Raw genomic sequence first — 8,148 nt, 5'->3', positions numbered from 1 at the left:
GAGGAGCTGGGAGTCGGCGGAGGCGGGAGAAGGGGGCAGAGACGGGACTGGGAAGGGGAAAGCGGGGGCTCAGGCTTGGCTCTCCCGGGCCTCAGCCAGCCCCGACGCCGGGCGAGGGCCAGCAGGCTGGAGCCGAGCTGGACACGGGTGGCAGCTCGGGGACGGGAAGGGAGGCTGCAACCTCCACCTCCTCCCAAACCACCTCTCCCCCCTCCCTCCTCCCCCCACCCCCCGAAATAAAACCGCCCTGAACGAGGAGCCAGCCCAGCCCCGCCGGGGAGCAACAAGTGGAGGCAGGAGGGGGCCGCGGGCAGCGCCGCGGGGGAGGGGGCACCGCTGCCGCCGCCGGCCCCGGGGCGCCCAGCTCAGCCCCGGGGGATGCGGGGGGGGGGGCGTTGGGGGGGGGGGGGATGCTGGCACCAAGCCGGGGGGGCGGCAGGCCCTGAGCCCCGCAAGGCTGAGCCCCCCCCCCCCACGACCCCCCGGTACCTGCAGCGCCGCCGGGCCGGGGTGGGGGGGGGGGGGGTGAGAGCTGCCGGGCGCCGCCGCCTGCCCCTCCCGCTCCGGCGGCGCTTCCTCCGCCCCCCCGGGCTGGGCTCGGGGATGGGGGGGGGGAAGGTGGCGGCGTTGCGACCCCCCCTCCGCCTCCCCCTCCCGGAGCCCCCCGGCGGGGCCTTGCCCTCCCGGTGCGGGGTGGAGGGGGGGCTGCGGCGCCGGGGGGGGGGTTGGGAAAGGGCCGCTCGGGCGGCGCCGGGGCCGGTCCGGGGCGGGGGGGGGGGGGGCCTGTTGCGCGCCCCGGCGGCTCCCAGCGGGCTCGGCTCGGCGGGGGAGGCTGCTCCGGGGCTCGGCGGGGGAAGCGCCGCCGCCCGGGGCTTTTATAGCGCTGGGAAGCGGGCGGCGGGGTTAAGGGAGCCGGCGCCGCCCCGCCGGGGGGGCCGGGGGGCTGGGGACCCCCCCCCCCTCCCCACCCCAGCGCGCCCGGCCCCACGGCCCCCCCCCCCCCGCTGCCGCCCCCCCTGCCCGCGCTGCCCTCCCCGCCGAAGGCGCTGCCTCCATCCATCCCCACATCCCTCCCTCCATCCCCCCCCCAAGCATCCATCCCTTCCACCCCCCCCCCCTCCACGGTGAACACACCTCTCCGCGCCCCCCCCCCGCCCCGGCGGCCCCCGGCGGCCCCCGCAGCCGCCGGCTCACCTCCCGCGGCGCCCCGCTGCCGGGTGAGGGTCGCCGGGCGCTGTGTCAGCGAGGAGCGAGCCCCGGACACCCGAGCTCTGCTTCGCGCCGGAGGGGAAATGCAGCCCAGAGCTGCCTGCGGATCTGGAGCCAGCTCTTGGCAGAGGCTCGAGCAGATCCCATCCCTCCCTGGCTCGCGATCCCTCTCGCACGGCGAGGTCAGGAGACACCGACCCCAGGCGCGGGGCCGCCGCCGGTGGGAAGCCGGCGAGCTCCGGGCCGAGCTGGCCCGTCTCCCCTCCGGCAGCCCCAGCGCCGACCCCCCCCCGGAACCCCCCCACCCCAGGCAGGCAGCTCTCTGCCCTGCTTCGGCGAGAAGCGGCTCCGACGTGGCAGATGCCCCTTCCCCAGAGGTGGGGCTGCGGCTGCCGGGGCTGGGCCCTTCGCCGGCGCAGAGCGCGGGGCACCCACGACCCCAACCCCGGGGGACCTTCCCCCCCCCAACCCCCCCCAAACCCCTGTCTCCTCGGGGGAGGGGGGGGGCGGTTACATCTCCTGGGATTGCTGATGCTCAGACCCGTCCCCCGGGACTGGGGAGGAGGCGAGGAGCCCGAGGCACCCAGAGGGACAAGCCTGTCACCAAGGCGAAGACCCGAGGGACACGGTCCTGCCAGGGCTGTTTACTGCTGCACCGGCCCTGGTGGGGGTGATGGAGGGAGGAGAGGAGATGCATGCAGGTACTTTGGGGTCGTAGGTAGGACCCGAGCCCCCGACAGACCTGCTTTTTGGGGTAGGGGGAGCTGAGCCAGAAGCCAGCAGTTATATAAGAAGGTCCCTGGCCCAGAGCAAGGGGATGGGATGTCTGGCCCCCGCCTGCCCCACTCCAGCAGCCCCCTCTGCACCTCCACCTGCTTTGCAGAGGGTCCACAGGGTCAGGCTCCAGGGTCCCAGTTCCCCTCCTCTCCAGATTTGTCCCCTGCCTGAAACACTCACCCCACTGCCAGGGGTTTTGGGGGTGGCTGGGGGAACCCCAACATCCAGAGGACATGAGGCATCAGAGCTTAAAATCCTGACACCGAGAAAGCCCTGCTCCAACTGTAGCTGCATCTCAGCAGCTTCCAGGGCCGGATCCTCGGTGGGTGTAAGCTGGCATAGCTCCACACCCCAGCCACCCGGATCTGCACCGGTGTGGGAGAGCAGAGCCCCAGGGAAAGCCGTGCTGGAAAAATCGAGCCTTGCATCGCCAGCCAGGCATCGCAGCTCAGATCCTCATCATCGGTAATGCGAGTTTGGCCAGGATGAAGGAATGCTGTGACCTGATGCTAATATTTTGTATGGAGACTTTCATCCTGGGAGATCTCAATGCACCAGAGTGCGGCCCCCTCTGAGGTGGGAGGGGGTGGCCAGCCAGACAAATGGGTTGCATCCAGGCAAGGAAGGGATCTTTTCACCAGCATCACCCGCCCAAAGCTGTCTGCTCTCTAAATATGCCTTCAGATTTTTAATGTCCATGCAAAAAAAAAAAAAAAAGAGAGAGAGAGAGAGAGAGAGAGAGAGAAAATAGAAAGAGCTTGATGAATAAGGGCCTTTATGGAGCGAGAGGGAGTCACTCTGCAGAGACCTCCCTCATCTCTGCTGCAAAGATGAAGAAGGCATCTCAGACAACATCCAGGTGAGGGATAAAGCAAAGAGCAGGGCCACGTGGACCTGGAAGACATCACGGAGGAGCAGCTCCAGCTGGGAAATCCACAGCTCTTGGCTGGGTCTCAAGGACACGGCCCCCTGGCTCTCAGCTTACACTGGTGCCTCTGCTCTTGTCCCCCAGCCGTGACCCGAGGCATCGGTCATATCCCCAGCCCGGCATGCCCAGACCCACACATGGGGCCATGGGAAGCCCAGAGGGAGCAGCAAAGCCCCAAGCATGACCTAAAGGAGAGGACAGGGAAGCACCAAGGTCATGCAGTGTCTCTGTCACTGAAATCGGCCTTTGGTGACATCTCCACCTGTGGAGGGACTTCAGGGGAAGGTGGCCTGCACCTCAGGAGCAGTTTAGGGCAAGATGATCTTGCTTTGGGGTGGAGACGGCCAAGCCAGCCTCGCCAGCTCCTTCCAGACCAGTTTCCCATTAATACGATCCTGTGAAGGACTATGTGGACCTCAGCAACCTACAGCTCTCTGCCCTCGATTTCTTTCATGCTTTCCATGGGACGGGTCAGTCTCCAGGTTGTGGGTGGTGGCACCCACGGCACTGCAGGACTGCAGTAACACGGGGGTGCTGGTGCTGCGGGTGTCGCACGGTACCTCCCCAGGATATGAACCCAGAGCAACCTTTCATCATGCTCTTTTCTTGGTGGGTCTTCCCGAAGGGGCTGTTGCAAGCCGTGGGCAAGGTTCATCTCTGCCTTACGCCTCTGCCGGGGCAAGTTCTTTGGCTAAAATTGCTTGTGCCAGCCCAGGATTTGGGCTACTCCACCTGGGAGAGCTGCGTGCAAGGAGTTTGCAGCCCCCTTCCTCCGGGCACTCTGTCTAGGAGGGGAAATAGTAGCTCATTTCCCGAGCAGGGCAAGCAAGACCCGCGCCCCAGATTTCTCCCCAGGATGCGGGTGGCAGAGTCGCGGTGCCGCTGTGACACAGTGCCATCTTGTGGGTCCTGCAACACAGGCTGCAGAAAGGCAGGAAAAACAGCCGCGTCGGAGCGTGTCTCGGCCAACGGGCGAATCTGGCTCCATCCGCGGCGTCGCTGTTGTAATTCCGCTCCGCAAAAGCATTTCGGTAGCGGGTGGAGGGCTGGGCTGAAGCGGGGACGGCAATGTTATCCCTGCCTCGTCCACCAGCCTCTTAAAGGACTGTGAGCATTTCACGAGCTGGTGCCATGCCTCAGTTTCCCCGTGTTTATAAGCAGGGATAAATGACTCTGCTTCACTTGTTAAGGCACCCTGAGAACTGCAGCGAGACGTTGCTATTAGCGGGAGCAGCCGCTCCGCCGCGTGTCCGTACCCAGAGGTAAGGAACAGTCAGTCCAGGGTTATTTTGAGACGGGAAGAACATTGCCTTCCCAGCCATCTCCCCTGGACGTAGCCTTCGAACTGGGTTACAAGCACCCACTTGTGTCCCAGCCACCCGTGGAGAGCTCGCCCTCAAGGGCACGTGAGGTTGGTGACGGGGACCCTCCTTTCCCCCCATACCCGGAGACAGCTCTTGCAAGAGCCACGAGGGACACGGGCTGCCCAGCGTGGGGGTCGGGCACCCAGAAAACACCCCCCTCCCCATCTGACAGCACCCACCTTCATCTCCTACCGGGCGCAGGCTCCAGGGCTGGGCTGGCTTGGGGAATTCTCAAAAACGTGGATATTGAGGGGGTTTTAGCTGTGAGTGCACCCCTCACTAACCAGCACCCACACTCGCGTCTTTGAGGAGTCCAGCTCCAAGAGCTGTGGAAATAGCTTTTTTTTAAAAAAAAATACGAATTTAGCCTGAATTTTACATTTAGGCCTGTTGCTTTTAGTTTTTTTTCCTAGTGCCACAACCAGCCTTCTCAGTTTGTTTCATTCCTCGGTTTTGCACGAATCTCCTGGCTCCGGGAGCTGGGTGTTTCCAGCCCTGCAGAGCCGCTCTCAGCCGCGGGGACTCCCCAGGACAGACGGAGCTGAAACCTGCCCTGGTGGCTCCTCCTGGCCTTGCAGGTTCCCGGGGCTTTTCCACAGCCAGAACAAGCCCAGATTGGGGCGACAGCTTCCGGAGGGATGGGGAGGAAGAGGGAGCGACTCACCTCGTACCCCACGGGCAGGTCACCTCGTCATCCGGGACGGCAGAGGAGCCGAGCGCTTCCCTTCCCCGCTGCTCTGCCCGCCGTGCCCGGCGTTATGGGAGCCGCCGCGTTCCCGCCCGAGCCTCCAGCCCCAGCTCCCTGCTAATGTCATTTCCTCCCCTTATCAGAGACCTTCAGCTAATGCGACCTCTCCTCACCGCATGTCCGGGCTGCTTTTATCGCTTCCCTTCATCGGAGCAGGGCTGCGGCACCCAGACCTCAAGCGGGAGCGGAGATGCTCGGGAAAAGCTGCCCTGCGCCTGCCGCAGAGAGGACACAGTGCTGCCGGGGGCTCCCGCTTGGTCCCATCCGCCTGGTTTTCCTCCCCCCTTCTCCATGCTCCCCATGCACGGATCAGCCCCGGGGATGCCCAAGGAGCTGCAAAAGGGGGGAGGAAAGGGAAGAAGCCACCCCTGGGGCTTCCTCGGGCGGCGCTGCCAGACCCGCTTCCCACCAGGCCTGGCGCTGAGCTGCTACCCGGCAGCTGATGTCCTTGGGGGAGGCCGTAAATGATCCGGGTCCCTCGGGAGAGCTGCTCTCCCTTCCGCAGTGTTTCGGGAGCCTCCCGCAGCAGCAGGATGGGGCAGGGAGATGCGGGAGCGCCGCTCACAAACTCCGAGCCTTTCGTGCCAGGAGCTGTACGAAGAGATGACAAGACCCCATTCCCCTCTCCGGAGACGGAGGGGTGGATGGGCCCTTCTAGAAAAAAAGGGAAAGGATGGAGGGATGAGAAAGGGGGTCAGAAGGAATTAGTGGAGGTAGAAAGATGATAGGGGTGACTGAATGGGACGGACAGACAGACGCACGGGCAGAGATATGGATGGCCATGGGTGCCGACAGCCCGAATCGCCCCTACGTCAGCCCTTGCGCTTCCCACCTCGGCAGCGAGCCCCGTTGCTCCGGGATGCTCCAGCTTTAGCTTTCTGCACCCTCCCCAGCCCCAGCGAGACCCCCAAGGCCACCCCAAGCAAGGAAACGGAGGCGGCTTGGTAAGAAGAGACTTTTAATCGGACTCTGTTACAGCCGTTACAGGGTTTCTCCCGAGGAGGAGTCCGGCCGGCACGGCACGCTTGGTAAATACACCGGCTACAAGGATACATGGGACGAGTTACTACGAGATCTGTGCTTTGTACCTGTACAGGAGGGTTTCGCCAGCGCCGGGCTCGCCGACGGGGGGGACGTGGATGCGTCCCGCTCGCTGCCGTCGCTCTGCCCTGCCTGGGGCGTCCCGGCCACCCCGCTCTGCTGCCCGCTCCCCGTTCCTGCCAGCGAGACCCAGGCTCGGGAAGGCTGGGGGACAGGGGGAGAGGCAGGGGCTGTGCTGGAGGGATGGAGGGACAGAGGGATGCCGGGAGGTGCCATAAATCGGCTCCAGCCCCGGATGGCACCTACCCCTCGGATAAGCTCCTCTCTGCCCTCGGCACCAGCCACTTTCGACCCCTCCTGATCTAGGCAGCTGCTCCCTGCCCCGAGCCGGGGATGCTGCCTCCCGCCAGGCAGCAGGATCCAGGCCGGGAAGCGGAGAGGAGAGGGCAGGAATATCAGCAGCGATTCCCACTTCCTTCTCCAAGGCCCAGGAGGAAAACTGAAAAGTGCCTGTGCTCATAACTAGCAGCTGTTCCCTGTGCCTGCGCGGGAAAGAAATAAAAATAAGAAATAAAATAAAATCGCCAGGGCTAAAAGCCGCCGTGGGTCAGCCCGGTCCGCGGCGCCACCGGGGAGAGGGCAGCCGCAGGGACGGCGGGAAGGTGCATCCGAAAAGAGCCTGCCCCAGCGAGCGGGAGAAACCCCCCAACGCAGGCTCCAAAAGTGACCGAGTACGGTGAAAAGTGAATCCTACCCAAACACAAACGCGCACACGTACACGCGCACACACATCCCCCAACACGCACACGCGGGGCGTCTACGAACGAACACGCGCACGCTCACACGGCGACGGCACGCTATCACCGAAAACTTACCCCCCCCCACCCCGGCCCCCTGCGTCTAACAGCGAGCGAATGCCACGAAGAAATACAGTACTTCCACGGATAGGAAGACCGGCGTCCCCCAGCCCTCCTCTCTGCTGGATGCCCCAGACGGCTGGACCCCCTGGAGCTGGAGCGGGGGGGGGGGGACGGCTGCCCACCACGCACAAGAAATGGAAAGGTAAAAACGTGGCTGATACGCGCAAGGAAAATTGATCTGTACAGCACTGAGAATGAAAGTGAAGTCACGGGCCACTTTGGAATACGTTTTGTCATTTAACAGCATTTACAGTGACATTTACAGAATAAATATACAATAGAAATAGAGAATCTCTAGGATATTATTCCATCTCCTCTCTTTGTATATATATTTTTATATATATATATAATATAGCTTTTTGTTACCTTCTTATTGACTTTGCCTCTTATTGACACTGCAAGAAGAGGGAAGGAAAGCAAATGCCTCCCTGGCTGGTTTGGGAATTGTAATGGGAGAGATGGAGCGCCAGATCCTTCCCCCCAGGGTTCAAGGGGAGTCACACCACCGGAGCGGGTTGCACGACTTGACTATTGGAGGTGTCCTGCTCCATTAACTCCATGGGAGCTATGGTGGGAATCCGGCCCCTGGGCTCAGGGGTGCTGGTCTGACTTATAGCCGCAGGGAGATCGGGAAGGTGATGTAGGTGCAACGATTTGGCTCGTCCTCTGTTTTACTGGCCAGGTGGAGGAAAGGCAGAGAGACAGAGGGAGAAGTAAGAGAGATTGGAGGGAACATCTTTGCCTAGCGACAGGGGAAATCGCATGGTCTTTGTGCTTCTCCCATTTTGAGATGATCCAGTGGGACAATTGTTATATCCCTCTGGAGGGGCAGGGGAAGGAGAGAAAAACTGAACTGGCAGCAGAGGGGATGGTGAAGGGGAGACCAGCTGGAGGAGAGAAAAGAGGGCATGCCTGGCCCTGGCCGCACAGGGCTGGTGCTCCTCTGAGCCATCAGCGAAGACTGAGCTGCCTCGGTTCAGTCCAAACCTCCGTTCCCCCCCTCCCCGGTAAAATGGCTAACGAAAGGCTCAGATTAACTATCTACGAAGAGCTCGCAGGCCCTTGGATGAGCCCCTGATAGAAAGGAGAAAGACTATAAATAAAGGATCACAACCCGCAAGAGAAACATCATTGTGAGGGACCTCCTGCCTCGGGGATGCT

The sequence above is a fragment of the Apteryx mantelli genome, chromosome 25, assembly GCF_036417845.1.
Source record: "Apteryx mantelli isolate bAptMan1 chromosome 25, bAptMan1.hap1, whole genome shotgun sequence".
Classification (NCBI taxonomy): Eukaryota; Metazoa; Chordata; class Aves; order Apterygiformes; family Apterygidae; genus Apteryx; species Apteryx mantelli.
The sequence above is the reverse complement of the archived record's forward strand: the minus strand, read 5'-3'. Positions refer to the sequence as shown.